Source organism: Myotis yumanensis, unplaced genomic scaffold (genome assembly GCF_028538775.1).
Source record: "Myotis yumanensis isolate MYYU_CA2020_CCGP unplaced genomic scaffold, mMyoYum1.0.hap1 SCAF_10, whole genome shotgun sequence".
NCBI classification, from domain to species: Eukaryota; Metazoa; Chordata; class Mammalia; order Chiroptera; family Vespertilionidae; genus Myotis; species Myotis yumanensis.
This window is the reverse complement of record NW_027223761.1, coordinates 50451662-50470991: the sequence shown is the minus strand read 5'-3', so window position 1 is coordinate 50470991 and position 19330 is coordinate 50451662.

Below are 19330 nucleotides of genomic sequence, written 5' to 3'. Positions count from 1 at the left end.
TTAGGCAAGAAGTGGGAATGTTATTACAGTCCTAACTTTACAGATGAGAAAACCTAGGCTCAGAAGCAAACAGCGCTTGGTCAAGATTGCAAGTCAAGTTGAATGAGAGTAGGAAGAGAAGACCTGAGCAATGAACTGCCGAAGCAGCGGTTCTCAACCTGTGGGTCGCGACCCCTTTGGGGGTCGAATGACCCTTTCACAGGGGTCGCCTAAGACCATCGGAAAACACATATATAATTACATGTTGTTTTGTTATTAATCACTATGCTTTAATTATGTTCAATTTGTAACAATGAAATTGGGGGTCACCACAACATGAGGAACTGTATTAAAGGGTCACGGCATTAGGAAGGTTGAGAACCACTGTGCCAAAGAAAGCATTGCAGAAAAACTGGTTTACATCCAGGTCCAGCTGCCTCCTGCTCACAGAGATAGGCCTCAGAACAGCTGGCCAACACCCTAGCATCCCGTTTGGACTCTGCGAGCTGCGGCCCATGCAGTTCCGCTAAGCAGCGTTACTAGTAGCTAAGGAGCTGTGGATTGTACCAATGATAATACTGTAGATGTAACAGGAGAAAAGACTTAAGTCCCCTTGCCTTAAGGAAGGTGCCTCTTCCATGTTTCTATACCTCTAAACTTAAACACTCTGATCTCATCAGCTGGATCTTATCAGTTAAATAACAAGCACCATTTTTGAGAGCACACAAGTTATATATCCAGATACTGTATATGGAAAAGGGAGATGAGTCCAGCGTGAATTGTACTACTATAATTTGTCTCCATATCCTTGTTTCTTAACATAGTGTCCAATCACAGCAAGGCTGTAAATTGTTGGTTGGTGAACAAATGAATGAATAAATGAGTGGGGGGAAAGCCATCTTTCTATAAAAAGGTAATAATCAAATAGAAGACTGTGGCTTACAATCATAACATATAGAAATGTATGAGTTTCACCAATCTCATTTTACAGAAGAAATAGTTTAACAACTTTCTGTGATTTGTTTAAGGCTTTGAGATAATAAATCCATCCCTATAATCCAAGTGAATGACTAATCTGCTGCCTAATTTTCTATTCAAAAACTAATAAAAACAGTGTATTTTTATTCTAAAAGTGTCAGATTATTTTTAATGTTCTGCTAGTCCATCTGTCATATATAATATAAGGCCGGTGTCTTCAGTCACATGGCTTAAGTTATTTCTCTAAACTACTAAAAATAATAAATACAGTGGATAACTAAAATTAAATTATAAGAGGTAGTAAGAATTAATGCCTACTGTTGCTCTCTGTGCTTTCATGAAAAATGTGTATATTACATTAAGAAATAATGGTGATAATAATAGCTAACTATGGTGGATTTTTGTTGTGTGTTTTTAATGTGTGTTTACCCAGCATTCCTTCTTTTTCCTAGTCACATGACCCCACTAGCTTTGAGTGCAGAGGCTGGTGAAATAAGCACATGGCTTAGGCCAGCTAATCAGAGCTTTCTCTCTCCAGTCACTGTCTACTGTAGCTGAAACCTAAGCCTGTCTAATCAGATATCCCCTATGTTGGACTGCCCATGTTACCTCCGGAAATGTGAAGTGCAAGGCTGTTGATAGATTGGGCCTGATGGTGGCAGTACGGAGGGGTCATAGAAGAAGGCTTTCTGAAAACATAGACAAGCAGAAGCACACAGAGCCCAGAGAGAAACAGAATTCTGATTGTATAATAAGAAAATTTAGATGAAAGAAGCTAAATGAATAGCCCAAGGTCATACACTTAGTACTATGGGAACCAGGACTTTGAAATCTTTTTATCTGCCTCAAACCTGCTTTCCAAACATCTTTTCAGCAATGTAAACTGGCTTTTCATACTCCTAATTTTCATGTGTCACAAAGTAATAATTTCCTTTTAGCATCTGAGACAATTCACAAAGGGATACATTGTCTCCTTGAAGGCCAGAGACTTCATCTTTAAAAGTCTGAGTCAATTACTTTTACCTAATGTTTACTAATGGACAAACATATAAAAATCATAAGACAATCTGATTATATAGATAAGCATTAATACACAATAGTATCTATAGTAACAGTGATATTTTCCTTAGGTGGCATTATTAAATATAGAAAATAAAACCACTCCTTTTGGATCCTATGATTCTTTACTTGTATAAGATCCACTTTAAATACTTCTGTGTTTTTTTCCAAATTACTTGAACTCTTTAATAAGACAAATTTCTCCCAATTATCAATGACATGTTTTACAGTTGAAAATAAAATAAAGACCTGGCACAGCAGAGATTTCAAATAAATACTAGTTTTTATCTTCTGAGCTCTCTATACCTTTACAAAGATAATTTTTTTACATTAAGTATTTTATACATTGTCTTCCAATTAAATATTTCCATGGTAATTGATAATCCTATATTTAAGAAACAGGAATGAAAGCTAAAACTAAATTAAAAAAAACTAAAAAGTCTGCAAAAATTAATAATAATAATAAGTGCTTTGAATATCGTTGACAATCTTAGTACCCACCTCTCCAGAGGAAACCATTTAATTAGCTGTTTCAGTCTGGGGGAAAAAAATGGAAAGAAACCTCAAAGACTATTTCTAAGAATCCGTAAAGGTCAATGAAATAGCAAACAGAGAACACCTACATATTGTGCACAACATTGCCCTTTAGAAACAAAGAATATAGCCAATTAAATTGCTGCTGGATGCCAACTCACCTTGCATATGATGACATCGGTTGGATTTGAGTAACTTGGAAAGAAGGACCACAGCTCTCTACTGGGTTGATTTCCATGACAGAATCTGCAAAGGGATATTTTAGATGATGTTCATGTCTAAATATTTGACTTCCTTACGCTGTGAGTTTTATTGCAATGACTCTCGGCTCTGCTGGCTAAGTAAAGGTACCCTTGCTAGATGTTGATTTACTAAGAGTATATAGGAAGTTTGCCACAAAATAAATTTTGATGCCAAATTAAAGAAAAAAAGAGTATGTAGGAAGACTCATCAAGTTTTTGTTCCTTCACTTTCTTACTATCATACTAAAAGTGGTAATACACCAGATACAATCTAATTTGATGCCACTCCAAGTGACAATACTTTGTAGCAATTCATTATTATGAGATGAAATCAAAGCTAACATCAGTGGGAAGAGAATATTGTCAACCCATTTCCCCCCTGCTCACTTTATGTTGTGATATTTGCTGACTAAGCCATGTTGTGGTCAATATTCTACTTAATATGGGTGTTAACAAAAGCCAAAAACAACAATAATTATATATTGTACTTAACTCATAGTATATACACAAAAATCTTGAAGACCAAACTTCAAATATAGGGTGTCCCCAAAAATGTATACACACTTTGAATAATTATAAAGGCAGTATTTATTAAAATACATTTCATTTTCAATATTTTAACAGCTATTAGCTGTCACAGTGTGTACACATTTTTGGGGACACCTGTATATTTAACAATAAGCAGTTGTTAAATGGAATTGACCAATGCATTTCTTAACCAGTTCACTTACCCATTAAGGAATCTTATGAAACCCTCAGATCCTTTCCTAAGAATGTGCAAACAGAATATTTTGCAAATCATATCAGGGGAGTATAGGTTCTCCATGGGTCCACATACCAAAATTAATTTTAAAGGATTAAAAAAGGTTTAGAGAAATCATTCAAAGTCAATATATCCTCATAAAAATGTCTGCTCTTGAATAAATTAAATGTTGAACATCTGAAAAAGACATCACTATAGATTATTTTAAATTACTGATTCAATGGAGTTAGATAAGTCCTTTTGCAAAATCTGCGAAACCTTAACTAGACTGCTAAAAAACTGAATAATCTAAGCAATAAATTTAACTTATTTTTTTCTCCATTAAAATGCCTGCTCTCCATGCCATACGTCTGTAAATATGGTATGGCAGATACTGACATCGAGTTCTTTTACTACTCAAATCAGGTACTTCCTTAGGCTCACTGTGAATAATATCATGTCCCATTTTGTTGTGCTGTAGTGAAAAAAGTGTCAAAATGATAGAAAACTTTACAATTAAAGGGCATTATTTGACATTGTTTAAGTGATATTTCATATCTATTTCATGAATATTTGTTCACCAAAAATGGGTTCTAAACTCTAATATGCAGTATGAACTCTGGGTTGTTATGTTAATGTGGGTTCCTCAGATGTGATAATGGGCCACTCTGTTGGTGATGTTGCTAATCAGTGAGGCTCTCTGTGTATGTTTGGGAGCATGGAGTAGATGGGAAATATTCGTACCTTTCTCTTAATTTTGTGGTGAAACTATACCTGATTTTAAAAATAAATTCCTTAAAATTATTAGAACTGGCTGCTCTTGATGAGAAAGGAGGATGGTGTGGCTGGAGGCCAATGAGGAAGGAGGGAGTGGGAAGGAGGGGAAGCAAGATCTTGCACAGCTTTTAGGTCTTGGGAAGAAGGGTCTTGGTCTTTCTATCTTTGGTTAACAATTGAGAAACCACTGAAGGAGTTTAAATAGGGAAATTATGATAATTGTATTTCTAAAATATGCCTCGGGCTTCAGTGTCATGAATGATTTAAAAAAAAAAAGTCTTTACAATTTTTTTTAGAAAAAGGATTTTGAGAACAATTCCTCAGAGGGGAACCAGGAAAAAATGTGGGGCAGAAACAGCATTGGAATCTAATGCAAAGATATCGAAGGGCAGCCGTCCCTGGAGACATGGATTTAAGCAAGTTAAAATGGAATCAATTTTAATTGCTTTACAGTTATAGTTGGCATGGTTATGAATTCTACTTATAAAATGGTGATTATAGGATTAAATAGGACTCAGAAGTTTAATTTTTATCTAACACTAGACAGAGACTTAACAATACTTTAATACCTATTGTGCCAGGTACTGACTAAAAGGCTCATAAAATTTAACTTAATCTTCACAAAAACATGGGTGGTATTATCTCAGGTAAAGAAACTGGGGTTCAAAGAGGATGATTACTATGTCTGTCTTTCATAAAACTAGAAAATTGCAGAGCCAGGATTTGAACTCAGGTGACACCTTATAATCCACAGGCCACATTCTCAATCACAAAATACCCCTTTCTTCTTTCTTGGTTTGCCTGAGCTTGCACTTTAAACACTTCTATTTTAACACTTTTTCTAAATCCCACGAGTCCTTCATTTCTGGGCGTCTCTAGTGTCTTTTAAGATGCACTATGAAGAACCCCAGGGTTTTGGGACTTTCACCATATTGTTACATCTCCATAAATGAAAGGCTTGTTGCAGAAGGTGGAGTTCCTGAGGGGTTAGGACCTAGAACAGGAGAAAGCTAGGAGGCAAGATACATGGGTGCTAGGCATTGACGTAGACTCGCATCACAACCTAGATGTGACCTCATTTTTGAGCCCTTAAATGCTTTCCTTTATATTTTTTTCCTTAATCATTTTTTTCAGCTTTAGTTATTTTGTCGCGAGGCTATATTGCTCTCCTGTCACATGATTTTGCTCTGCATTTATTTTTATTTTTATTTTTTTTCAATTTTCACCCTCAGGATTAATTTTGAAACTGTCACAGAAGAAATCAAATATGTCCTACAAACCTATTTCGATAAAATGTGTTTTCCTGGTCTGTACAGTCCACAGGCCTGCAGAGAACAGAACATCCTTTCTGGGCCTCACAGCATTTGAAGGCATCAAGTTTCTTCACAGCCACATACAGCAGACCGAGCTCTCTTTCACAGATCATTAAAGCTGTGTTTATCCCTCAGTCCTCAGCAGGGCTTTTTTGGTCTTCTTTTTTGGTCCAGTTGTTGGCTGTCTCCAGGGCCTTTGCCTCTCTTCTTCTCACCAGGGGAAGCAGGCCTTTCTTTGCTGGTAGGATGGTGTTCTCTCCTTGGACTGCCTCACGCATGCTGCTTGCAGGCCGGGTGCTTCTGTAGCCCACTCTGGCTGATGAATGCTCGTCTGCCTGGTAGTTTCTTTCATTTCTTTCTCATCACGTCAGTTCTCTTTGGAGGCCTGGGGCACGGTCTGGGTGGTGAATATTCTCTGATGTTCTCCAGCATCAACAAAATTCTGACCCGTTCTCATTCTTAGCCAACGATGTTCTTCCGTAAGCTCATACGAAACATTCGTGTTTGTCATTTCATCTTGTTTGTTTTCACCAGACCCTGGTTTTATAAGTAGGGTTGTAGTATTTGCACTTTGTGAAAAAGCAGAGAAAAAGAGAAACACACTGTGAGATTTAAGATCAGGTATCAAATTATTTCCTGGACTTGAATTGTAATTTCAGTACTTGTTAGCTATGTGGATTTGCAGGTATTTAAACTTTTTGAACCTGTTTCTCATCTCTCTATGGTTATTTTGAGAATTGCTTATGAAAAGGCATATAAAACCCTTAGCCAGATCTGAGTAAAACCTGCTTTTTAAAAACCCTGCCCTATTTTTCCAAGTATATGAGCTTTACCATGCACTGAGGACTTTCACATCTGTTGTCACAGTTACAAATTAAAATAACCCTGTGCGTTTGATAAATTAAGAAATCTTCTTTTTATTGTAAGAAAAGGAAGTAGGCTCGGAAAGCAACTTGTTCATAATCCTGTAGCCAATGACCCCTTTTATGTGACTGAGATAGAACTAAAACCACCTATTTTAATTGCCAGTCTAATGTTTTAAACAATGTGTGTTTCCTATAGAGACTGACTTTAGCAGGCAACCTTCTTTTGTCTTTTTCAATCTCCATAATCTCTTCTAGCATTTATCAGAATACCATGCACATAATAGTTCTCAATATATGTCTCTTAATTACATTTATTGAATGTTTAAAGGAAGAACTGTCCCCACCATACTTAAAAGTGTATTTCTAGTTATATTTCAGATAATTACAGCAATGTTTCACCTCAGTAATATTTATTAATTGTCTTCTCAACCAAAGCATAAGCTATAGCAGCATATGAGGACAGAAGAGGAAAACAACGGGTAAGTGTTTTTTATTTCAGCATGGCCTAAAATGCTCTCAGAGGTTTGGGGGTTTGTTTTTTCACTATATTTATTGCCTGGTATGTCTTACCTTACACTTCATTTTCTTAAAAATAAATTATTTCTATTCCCTCCATATACCAAAAACTTTTATATTTATGTTCCATTTCTAGTAATGATTATTTTGTGGAAATAACCACCTGTTCAATCATAAGGCACTCAATGAAAGAGGATGAGTTTATTCATCTCTGGATTTCAGTGTCCCTGGTACAGTGGACATTCGGTAATTTAATTCTAATTTTATTTATTTATTCATTTATTTATATTTTTATTGATTTCAAAGAGGATGGGAGAGGGAGAGAGAGGCAGAAACATCAGTGATGAGAGAGAATCATTGACTGGCTATCTCCTGCATGCTCCTCCCCCCACTCCACTGGGGATCAAACCTGAAACTGGGGCATGTTCCCCGACCCGGAATTGAACTGTGACCTCCTGGTTCATACATTGACACTCAACCACTAAGACATGCCAGCCAGGCTATTTTTAGTCATTTACTCACTGGTGCATATTCACCACAAGACTGCTGTATGTGAGCTCTTTCTAGATGTTCTTTTATAGTTTTCAGAGCAGCTATACCATGAATGGCAGCATTGAGTCCAATTGAAAGTTGAGGTTTTCAGGATGAAGAGGATGTTTAGTTTGCCTGGATTGCTATAGACTGCTAGGGACAGAGCTTGGAGTGGGATTCGTGACTCATTTACTTTTATACCAAACTAGATAGGGACCACATTTTAATACTATTCATTTCACTTTACACATATGTGTGCTGAATGTGGTCTGTGGAACATGTGTACATGTAATTGTTATGTTCATGATGCCCTCAATGTGAATGCAAATATGAGGATATGGCCAATACTACCATAACGGATCCATGTATTAACCAATTCCTTAAATTTCTGTTTGGGACAAGAGACTCTTGACATGCTACTCTTCTGATTTTTATGTTATTTGTCAACTATCTTCAGTATATAAGCATGGATCACAGACTGTCCGGCAATGGTCACTGCCTGTCTGCTACCAACTCTGAGAAATCAGAATATTACATACTTTTCTTTCTATGGAAAACATTTGCCATATGTTGTAAAAAGCTGCTGTGCCTATTTCCATATTCATAGTCTCATGTATGGTCAGGGAGACCTCATACCCTAGGGATTCTACTGAAGAGCTCAGCTTTATTACTTTGTACTCCAAAAGTTATTAAGAAAGCACAAGACTTAAAAAGCAAAAACATAAAAATAACACAGGAGTGTCTATACTGAGCTCATGAAAGTCACAAAGATAGTAATAGTCTCTTGAATTTGAAGCTACTTTGGACTGGCCAGCCTAGGTTAGTGATCTAATTTATGAGAATTCAAGCATTAAAAAAATATATCATTTATAATGGGAGCAGCTGGGAATTTAAGCAGTGTGGCTAGAATGGAGAATTTGAAGCAACACTAGTAACAAAATAATAAAAATACTTTGTGTTTTTATAGATTATTTATAATATAACCTATAATAGGTAAGGCTGGGTGGTAGTAAAAAATGATAGGTTTTGAAGATGCATAGAATTGTGTTTTTAGCCTGGCAAACCTACATCTTACCTGTGTGACTCTGGGAAATTTCTTATAAGTACCGCGCGCTAACCGATTGCGCCGCTGGAGCCCCTAGGAAATTTCTTTAATAAAGTGTTATCTAAGTCCACTCGCCTATAAATCACAACTAAAAGTATACACCTTCTAGGGTTATTGAATCCTATATAATAAAAGGCTAATATGCAAATTGGCCAAACAGCGGAACGATTGGTTGCTATGACACACACTGACCACCAAGGGGCAGATGCTCAACACAGGAGCTGCCCCCTGGTGGTCAGTGCACTCCCACAAGGGGAGCGCAACTCAGCCAGAAGCCGGGCTCACAACTGGTGAGCACTGCGGTGGTGGTGGGAGACTCTCCCGCCTCCATGGCAGCCTTAAGGGTGTCCAACTGATGGCTTAGGCTCCTGGACTGTAAAGGGGTGCAGGATGGGCTGAGCCCCCCCCGCCCCCGCCCGAGTGCACAAATTTTGTGCACAGGGATATATATATATATATATATATATATATGGGTTAAGAGTAAGTGTTTGTAACTGAATTTTATTCCCTTTAGTATTATTATAGCTCCTATTATACAGAAAGTTCCAGATTTAGGTGACATAATTCAACTACCTCAATGGAAGGTTTCTATGATTTATGACATTAATGTGTTTGCATGTTTCATAAACTTATGTGGGAGTTGTTATTTGTATACATATATTCACTTCACTCAATTTGAAATTTCTATTAACACATAATCAAAACTTTTATGATTCTATTCTAAACCTGTTTTGTTTTGTTTTTGAATTTCACTTCAAGAACTAATTTATAATGACAACATTTCAAGTGCATTAATTACCTTGAAAATAATTATCAGAAATGTGTTCAGTCTTTTCTAACAAAAACTGTGTAAAATAGTACTAAAATCACTACTCATTGTTTATTCATGTTAAACTAATGAAGAACAAGAACAAATAACACAATGACATTCACTTTAAATATTTAAAATGATTAAGCAATAAATGTTTAAATGATTGTATATCAAAGAAGAACTTGAAATGGATGTCCGATTCTAGATCACTTAATATTGGTTAGCACTCAAACCAATGTAACTATGGTCTATTTATGAGAATATAAGTTGAACAGGATTTTCTTTGAGAAAATTAATTGTCTGGCCATTTTGTTTGCTGGGTTTAAGACATGGACATCTTATTTTGGTTCTAGTACAGTGTGTAGAATCTTGGCATTAAGCCATTGCTGAGGATGAATGTTCACATTTATGAAAATTATAAGATCCAGTGATCTCCTATGGAAATAGGTACAAGACTGAAATGCGTAATATAAATAAATGAGTGAAGAAGTAGTGCCTCATTTTTTAACAACTATTATTCATAATGGTAATGGTTACCAGCAGAAATCAAACATATGAAAAGGGAAAAAAAATAAAGTCAGCATAGTCTTAACCAAAGCAAGAATTCAAATATATAGAACTATTTTTAACTGACTTTGATCAGTCACCTTGAGCGAATCATCTAAATATCTTTACTTCTTCATTTCCTTTGTCTAGTGGACTTAATGCCAATATATACTAATAAATAATACTAACACATTACAATCTAAAAGTTAAGTGTACATTCAGCAATGTATCTTCAAGAAAGCTATTTCTATTACAAAAATATATTTTCCATTCAACAATTATTCTGTCCCCATTATTTGTCATATGTTGGACTAAGCACAAGGAATGAAAAGAAGGGTAAAGCACCATAATGCTCTTGATGAATCCCCAACTTAATGCTTTAAATGGGAAGCCAATCTGCTTATGTTTTGTTAAATGGGAATTTTCAGGTTTATGAACAAGGCACCACTTACCTTTTTATTATATGACTACAGGCCCGGTACATGAAAATTCATGCACTCTGGGGGGTGGTCTCTTGCAGTATGGGACCCCTTGGGGGATGTCAGACTGATGGCTTAGGCCCACTTCCTATGGGGATCCTTAACGCTGTCCAGGAGGCGGGAAAGGCTCCCGCCACCACCGCTGCACCTGCAGCCATCAACCCGGCTTCTGGCTGAGCAGTGCTCCCCCTGGAAGTGCACTGACCACCAGGGAGCATCTCCTGTGTTGAGTGTCTGCCCCCTGGTGGTCAATGCATGTCATAGCAACCGGTCATTCCAGGTTGTTCTGTAGTTAGGGTCAATTTGCATATTACCCTTTTATCATATAGGATAGAAATGCTTTTTTATAATTTAACTAGATGCCCAATGCATGAAGATTTGTGCAAGAATGGGCCTTCCTTCCCCTGGCTGTCAGCACCACCTTCGCTCCAGCAGGAGCAGCCTTTCAGCCTTCGCTCCAGCCCGGACCCACCTTTCAGCCTTCGTTCTGGCCTGGAGCTGCCTTTCTGCCTTCCCACACTGCCCAGAGGCCCGGAGTGGCTGGGGCAGTGTGGAACGCCTGCAATTACGCAAGTGTCCCGCTCCACCCCCGGCCGCTCAGTGCCTGCATATGCAAATTAACCCACCACCTTTGTTGGGTTAATTTGCATACTCACTTCTGATTGGCCGGTAGGCACCACAAAGGTATGGTCAATTTACATTTTTTCTTTTATTAGTGTAGATAATATAAATAATACAGATTTAAGGCACATGAAAGTATCCACTTATAAACAAAAATTTCAATCCACCAATCATATTATAAGTATTCAGAATCACAGTTCTGAAAATAGCTTTGCTGTTAAATAAGTTAGATACTCTCTTTTATAGAAATTGGTACCCATAGAGGTTATAGTGTGTCCCAAAATTCACGCAAGAAGTAATTTTGATAGAAAACACAGGTTTATAATTAAAAAATGTAAATTTTTTATTGATTCCTAAAGTGTATATTATAGGGTTATATATGCAATAGCATATTGAGTAAATGACCTCCACAGCTTTGCTGGCACATATGCACTCTTTTGTTGAAATTTTCCATGACCGTTTTGCATAAATGTGGCAGAATTTCGATGAGGCTCATTTTCATCTTGCTGGCTTGGTTAATCAACAAAATTGTCACATTTGGGGTTCAGAAAATCCACTAGTGATTGTTGAGAAACAAATGCATCCACAACATGTCACTCTTTGGTGCAGATTTTGGGCTGGAGGCCTCATCGGACCATTCTTCGAAAATGCATCTGCTCAGGCAATAACAAAAGAGTGTGTATGTGCCAGCAAAGCCATGGAGGCCATTTTCCCAATAGGCTATTCCGTACATAACCCTTACTGTATCCTTTATGAATCAATAAAAATTTACAATTTTTAATTATAAACCCGTGTTTTTTAACAAAATTACTTCTTGCTTGAATTTTGGGACACCCTTTATATCTTTCCAAGGATGCAGAATTTATTAGTGGTAGAACAGGTACCAGAACCCAGCCTTCTTACATTCCAGTCTATTGGTTACATTATTTCTTATACTTCATTAAAATATGACTTGAAAACCTTGATCTTGAAATATTCTAGAAGAACTTTGTGAAACCAGATTAAATTTTGGATAGAGCCAGAGGAAAGAGATTTAAAATATTCTTTAAATTTTTTTAAATATATATTTTATTGATTTTTTACAGAGAGGAAGGGAGAGAGATAGAGAGTTAGAAACATCGATGAGAGAGAAACATCGATCAGCTGCCTTATGCACACCTCCTACTGGGGATGTGCCCGCAACCCAGGTACATGCCCTTGACTGGAATTGAGCCTGGGACCTTTCAGTCCGCAGGCCAACGCTCTATCCACTGAGCCAAACCGGTTTTGGCTCTCTAAAAAATTTTAAAAAAATTACTTCAGAGAGGAAGGAAGAGGGAGAGAGAGAGATAGAAATATCAGTGATGAGAGAGAATCATTGAATGGCTGCCTCCTGAATGCCCCACCCTGGGGATTGAGCCCACAACCTGGGCATGTGCCCTGACGGGAAATTGACCCATGACCTCCTTGTACATAGGCTGACGCTTAACTATTGAGCAGCACTGGCTGTGCTTAAAATAACCTATAATTCAGACTACCCCTAAACTGTTTTAGGTTCTCTGCACTCATGTTTGTATCAGTGTGTTATTGTTTGTATTGTTTATTTTTCTTCCTTCCTTCTCCTGATAACCAGTTTCCAAATAATGGATTCATGATACAATCAGGAGAAAGTCTAGTTTTCATACCGGGTATTTCAAGGCCAGTTGCTTTTTATAAGGCCTATTCTTATATTTCTTGCATCACCTCCTAGCACTGTCTTCTTCAAACTATTCATAAGAAACACCAGAGACCATTTGAAGCTTCTTTCAAGATCTGCCATTTATAAATACTTACTCTGATTGTCCTTTGGCATATAGTGTCTTTACATCCTTTCTGCATGGATAGCTCTCAAACTTGTGCTTAGCTATTGCTTCACCCATAGACACCTTCCCTGGATATCCCTGTTCCAGTATGTCTACTCTCTTCACATGCTCCCATCATACCCTGTATAACTCCATCTTAGCATGTTCTATGTAATACTGCAGTTGCCTACTTATTACCTCTCTTACTTACTGGATGGTATATTCTTTTGCCACGTTCACTGTTGTTCCTACAGCATTTGATTAAACACAGAATAAGAACAAAAAGCAATTATTTATATTATATGAAAAATTAAGTTGCCAATATTGCATTTTTAAGGAATATTATTGTATTTTGGAGGGTTATTCTCTTTCTTGTATTATTCATATGAAATATGGGTCAGTGTCAATGTAAAAATATCAAGAGAGACATCTGAAAACACTGAGAGAAACATGTAAAGAGAAATATTTAAAACATGAGGAGGGATATAGAGATCTAAAAAAATAGAGAGCTGTCTGATATTGTATCATGGGAGAATTTTGGGAAAATCTCTGGATCATCTGAAAACTGTATGGTTAGATTATAAATTTTTATTTCAGATTCAGTATGTGTCTGCAACCTTTATAAAGTGATTGAAAAGGAAGTACAAGTCATATACAAATTATTTCTGCTTCTTTCGAATATCACTTATACTATGGACTACTAAGAAATAGTGAAGTTGAAAGCTCTCTTAGAATCATTGTACTCGATCAATTAGCAAAGGAGAAAACTAGGTTAACTTAGTCTCACAAGATTAGACAGCTGTTTGTGGGAGAGCAAGAACTGAAAGATAAGTCTCTTATCCCCCTCTTTAGGGCACTGCATACCCCACTTCACATAACAACAGTAATAAGAGGCATGTTTTTAGTGTCTTAGGTCTTGCAAATCTGCTTACCCATGTGGAAGGATCTTAATTTTAATAGTAAATATAGGGAAAAATGTAACTCTAGGTATTTGCTTTTACAGATTTAAAAAAAAATCTTAGAAAAAAATGAATGTATTTTTTTCTTTGGGAGCCAAGGTTAAGAAAAGCTATATTAAGAAGACTGGACTTCCTGACTTTTATTGAGTATTAGGGTTTCTCTAAGGAATTTTGATATTCATTTATCCACATAACCACAATAAGGTAAAATCATATATTGACTACAGAATAGGCCTGTAATTTCTTAACCTAGTATACAAGGTTCCCTAAAATCTACTTATTGTAATATCTTATCATGAGTATGTTAAGGGTCTTATCTGTTTGGGAGAATTACTGGCGAATGGATTTAGCAAAAAGGAAATGTGAGGAAGATATTGCAAGTCCTTAGGTGCTTACATACATATTATTTCATTTCAGTTTTTACAATAACCCTACAAAGGAGGTTTCTTAGCAATTTCATTTTTGAGATTAAAAACTTGGGGGTTCAGAATGATTACACAGGATAGAGCAGGAATTTAAATTAAATTATTTTAGCTATCATTTCAGTGCCCATACATATTTCTTCAAAAGTACTTGTGAATTCAAATAGGTAGGTAACTTTCCCATGGTCTAAACAGTAATTCAAGTTCAAATTAGACAGTGGGTGGACCTCAGATATTGTCAACAGAAATGACACAATTGGTATCAGTGAAGGCAGCTAAATTCAGCTGATTTATAAATATCCCTGTCTGAGTGGTGGTGAAGATCAGGAAGTCTTCTTTTAGTATTGCTTTATTGTAACACATTAACATTGAGTCCTTCTCAAGTCCTGAGCCAACAGCAGATTAACAAATGTGAGCAAGGATATATAATGGATCAATACAGTTGTTTGATGAATGTCAGATCCAGGAGGCGGCGGAGGAGACAGACAAGCTGGAGAAAAAAATAAAATAAAAGAAACCAAAGAAAAGGGAAATCAAGTGACAGCATAATCTTAGGTGAAAGAAAAGGAAATGTGAAGTAAATACATTCCAGGAAGTGCAGAACCCTTGTTAACCTCTAATGGGAAAGTGTGATCTTGCTCATAGGAAGCTCTGCTATGAAAATATTATTTTTAAAAATATATTTTTATTGATTTCAGAGAGGAAGGGAGAGGGAGAGAGAGAGAGAAACATCAACGATGAGAGGTAATTACTGATCTGCTGCCTCCTGCACACCCCCTATATAGGGGATCCAGCCCACAACCCTGGCATGTGCCCTGACCGGGAATCGAACCGTGACATCCTTGTTCATAGGTTGATGCTCAACCTCTGAACCAAGCCAGCCAGGCAAAAGATTCCTTATGGAACCTCACCAGCAGGTCTCTCTGAGAATCCCAGCAATTAAAGGGATCTAATTGGGCAACCAATTCCTCCAAGTATGCAATGGAGGTTGAATCGAGATGGTCAGTTTTTAAATGGTTGTGAGGAAAGAAAAGAGGAGATTTTTTAATATGTATGTCTCAGAGGTTAAACTCAACAGTCTACAAAATTTGAGAAAGAAAATCTGATGGTCTTGAATGATATGTGCTTACAGAAAAGGAAAGAAAGTAAGAGAAAGAGAGAGAAAAAGAGAGAGAGAGAGAGAGAGATTTGGAGGAGCGTGGATGAAAGTAAAGAGCAATGGTGAAAAAAACAGAGATAATACAGGAAAAAATGTTAATAATTGTCATTCAACTGTCCTTTAGGTTAACTATTTCTATTTCACTTTCCTTATCTGTTAATTGTTATAAAAAATTTATACCAGTTTTATTACTTTTTTTAGAATTAAACACACTCAGCCTAAATAGATGATATAGAATCTAAGAGGCATTTACTAGTACATTCTATTTTCTTTTTGAATCCTTTTTATGTTGTAGGGTGGATAAACCAAACATAAAATAAAACTGAAGCTGAAATATAGTAATTACTAAGTGGTAAACAGAAATTAATATGTATAAACTAGTGGCATACAGAAATTAATGTGTGTAAACTAGGGAGGGTGGGGTTTTTTGTGCAAATAAATCAGGGAGTGATTCATGGAGTAAACATCAGCTGAGTGGACTTGAAGGCTTGGAGAAATTAGGAGGAAAGCATTCTTTGTGTGAGCAGAGGCATGGAGATGAGAAATATTGGGCAAACGTAGACAGATCTAGTGATTCTCTGTCAAGTGACAGGGTAGTAAAAACACACATGGGGAAATGAAATTGAAAAGTTGGGTTACTGACATTAAAAAGTGAGATGAATAAAAGGCTGGATGGAGTGTTTTGACTTCACTGTGTACACAGAAGGGAGCCTGCAGACTTCTGAGCAAATGCATCACTTTGGCAGAGCTGTGCTTTCTTTGAGAGGAAATGTGAGCAGTCATATATATGATAATTTAGAGATGGCAGTAGGAATGGAACATTTGAAGAATAGTTATCCATTCATAGACATTTGCTGAGTCTAGGGGAAAATTATTATTTTTTCTTTAATATTTTAAGATATTTTGCAAAATAGATTCATGAAAAGCCTAAAAATATAAATAAGACCAATGCATCCTACCCTTTGCTTCCACCTATTTTTTCCACTCTCTGAGTTGTGTTTTGCTACAATATCTAAGTTAATATTTAATGAAAAAAAGTAAAACTATAAACAGATAAAAACTTTGACAGTAAAGGTAATTCCAAAATATGACTTTCCTCACTTTATATTAGGGCGATATTAGATTTGGCAGATTAAGTAACCTAAGAAATGTACAATCTGAGGTGAGCCAACAATAAATTCCAACGCTAGATTCTAATTGTCTGATTGGAAATCATAGGGTTCTCACATTGGTGATCTGTGTACAGTGATTCTTATCAACTCATTCAGTCCCTTCCTATCTCTTCCTTGGATATTGAAACTGCCTGAATTGGTCTTTGCCCTCATTAATTCCTTATAGATTGAGTATAATGAAGCTAGTATTTATCTGAGGCTTACAATATCAATTTGGAAATGACAATGCGGAAGAGCATTCATCTAGAAAGAGCCAGATATGGACTCACACCGCAGTTGGGATAATTCAAAGTGTGATCATTCTACCAGAAACTGCTATTACCTTCAGCAAAATGAGGAAGTTAAAATAAAACCCTAGACTTGGAAAGTCGGCCAATGGTTAATTGTATTTGTGTTATGTTAACTGTGGCATTTTAACAAGTTTTAAAACTGATCTCTTCAAATGACTGTTCACATTTCCTTGTTAGTTTTGATATATTTTTCTGTTGTTATGGAAAATGGTTGAAAATATTTTTATCCTAATGCATTTTCTAATTGCTCTAGTATTATTAAAGTCATTAAAGATTTTTAATGACTTTAGTTGATTTCTTTTTTTTTAGGGAGATACACTCTGAAAATCATAACTTTATCCCTTTAAATATATGTATATTTTAATTACTTGTCTTATGTTATTACATGCAGGCAAATCTACTTTGAAATAACTACAAATAGTTTTAATTTTTTATAAGAAAAATTTAATCCCTTTTCTCATGCAAGTCAGATCAATCTTGGTTCTTTTTTCCCTTCATAGCCCAATGGTCTATTTAACAAAATGCATGTGGTTAAGTTTGTTTTTCAAATGAAGTTCAAGATGATGGAATTAAATTAGTTTAGGGTAAGTACTTATAATTATATATTCTTACTATCTATATTTTAAAGATATGCATTGAGTATGGGCTACTTTACCACACCTTTAAAAAGTTATAGAAAATCCAAAACACCGCAGTCTCCTGCAAAACAATACAGATACATGTGTAGGTTTTAATTTTTTATATAATAAAGATGACATTTTGAATCTATAAAAAATGATAGCTTATATAACATTTGGTGCTGAGAAAAAGCCTAAATTCTACCAATTTGTTTTTAGAAAATAATCATATACATGAGAAAAGATTTAGTAATAAGAATGTTAATTGCAGCACTCTTTGGGAAAATGAGAGCCAACTTAAATGTCTAAAGCTAAGGACTTCTTAAATGTAGAATAACTTATGTATCATTCAAAAATAATGCAATGAAAGAATATATAAAATATATAATATGTATCTATATTTGTGATATACTTAATTTGAAAAAGTATAAAATTATATCTAGCATATGATTTCACTTATAATTGATTTTACTTCTAATATATGACAAGAGATCTAATATATGACAAGAGATATAACCAATGTCTTAACACATATTATTTTTATAGAGTGGAAATGTGGGTAATATTTAATTTTATGCTTACTTTTATATCTATATTTTCTACATTATATTGTTGTAATGAGGGTATGCTATTTTTTTAAATTAAAAATTGAACAAAAATTATACATTGTAAATGTTTATATGCAAATCATATATTGTACAAATTAGCACCTTAAAGCAGACCTTCTGTTTCTTGAGTTCTTTGTTCCTCTGCTTTTATTTCAGAAGACTGTGAATGATGCATGAGGAGGACTCCCTTCTACACCAAGTGACAGGTGCTGCTGTGCCATTTGCTTTACTCCTTACCGAGGCTCGCTATCCAATACAGTCAGTCACACACACGGCAGAACCTTCATAAGGGTTGAAAGGCAAATCCAAGAAATATTTTACTTTTTCTTTTAGCGCTTCCTTTTTTATTCTTTCTTCCCTTCAGGCACTGTTTCCCTAGAGCTTTGAGAAAACTGCATTTTTTTTCTGGAAAGTATCTTTTAGAGAAGAGTAGATTTATAGGACCCCTGTGTGTGTGTCAGCTTCTGTTACTTAAGCCCCTAACAGTCTTAAGCAGTATTGACCTGCTACTAGGTTCTCCTTCCATTTCAGGGTCTGAGGGAATAAAATCCAAGAATGGCCATATTAAAGACATTTCTTTTGTACTTGAGAGCGGGATGGAGATGGTACATTTTTTCTTCAGGATGATTTAAATATTAGGAATTAACAGGGTGCCAAGGACCTTTGCATAAAGGCTCTTTCACCTGAGAATTCAGTCATCCTGCCCAGCCTTTATGCCCTGCCTTTCTCCCATCCAGTATTTTGTCTTGAAGCCCCACCTCCTTGGCCTAGGGGTTTTTACCCCTCCGGTAGTTGTATGTTATTTTGTTTTCTTACTTCCTCTCCCCTAAGAAGTCTTTATTACCTCTATTGGTGGCTAGAACTAAGCTAAGTTCAATCTCTCCACTTTAACTCATAGATATATCAGATTATTTGTTCTTTAATTCAACAAAATATACTGAGTATAGATAGCTTTGTTCTTGGAACTGTGCTAAATTCCATTCTTTACCACAATGGGGCTGAACCCTCAGAAAGTACAGCTCAACACTCTTTCAATGACTCTTTTAGGTCTCTATAGAAATAGACAAAAATGTTTATTTGCTTTTTGTTATTTTTGGCCTTCCCAGCATGCTCTACAGCTATGGTTGTATCTATTTTGATAGAAATAGTCAAACTATGACTATGACTAGTTGATTTGGAGATCA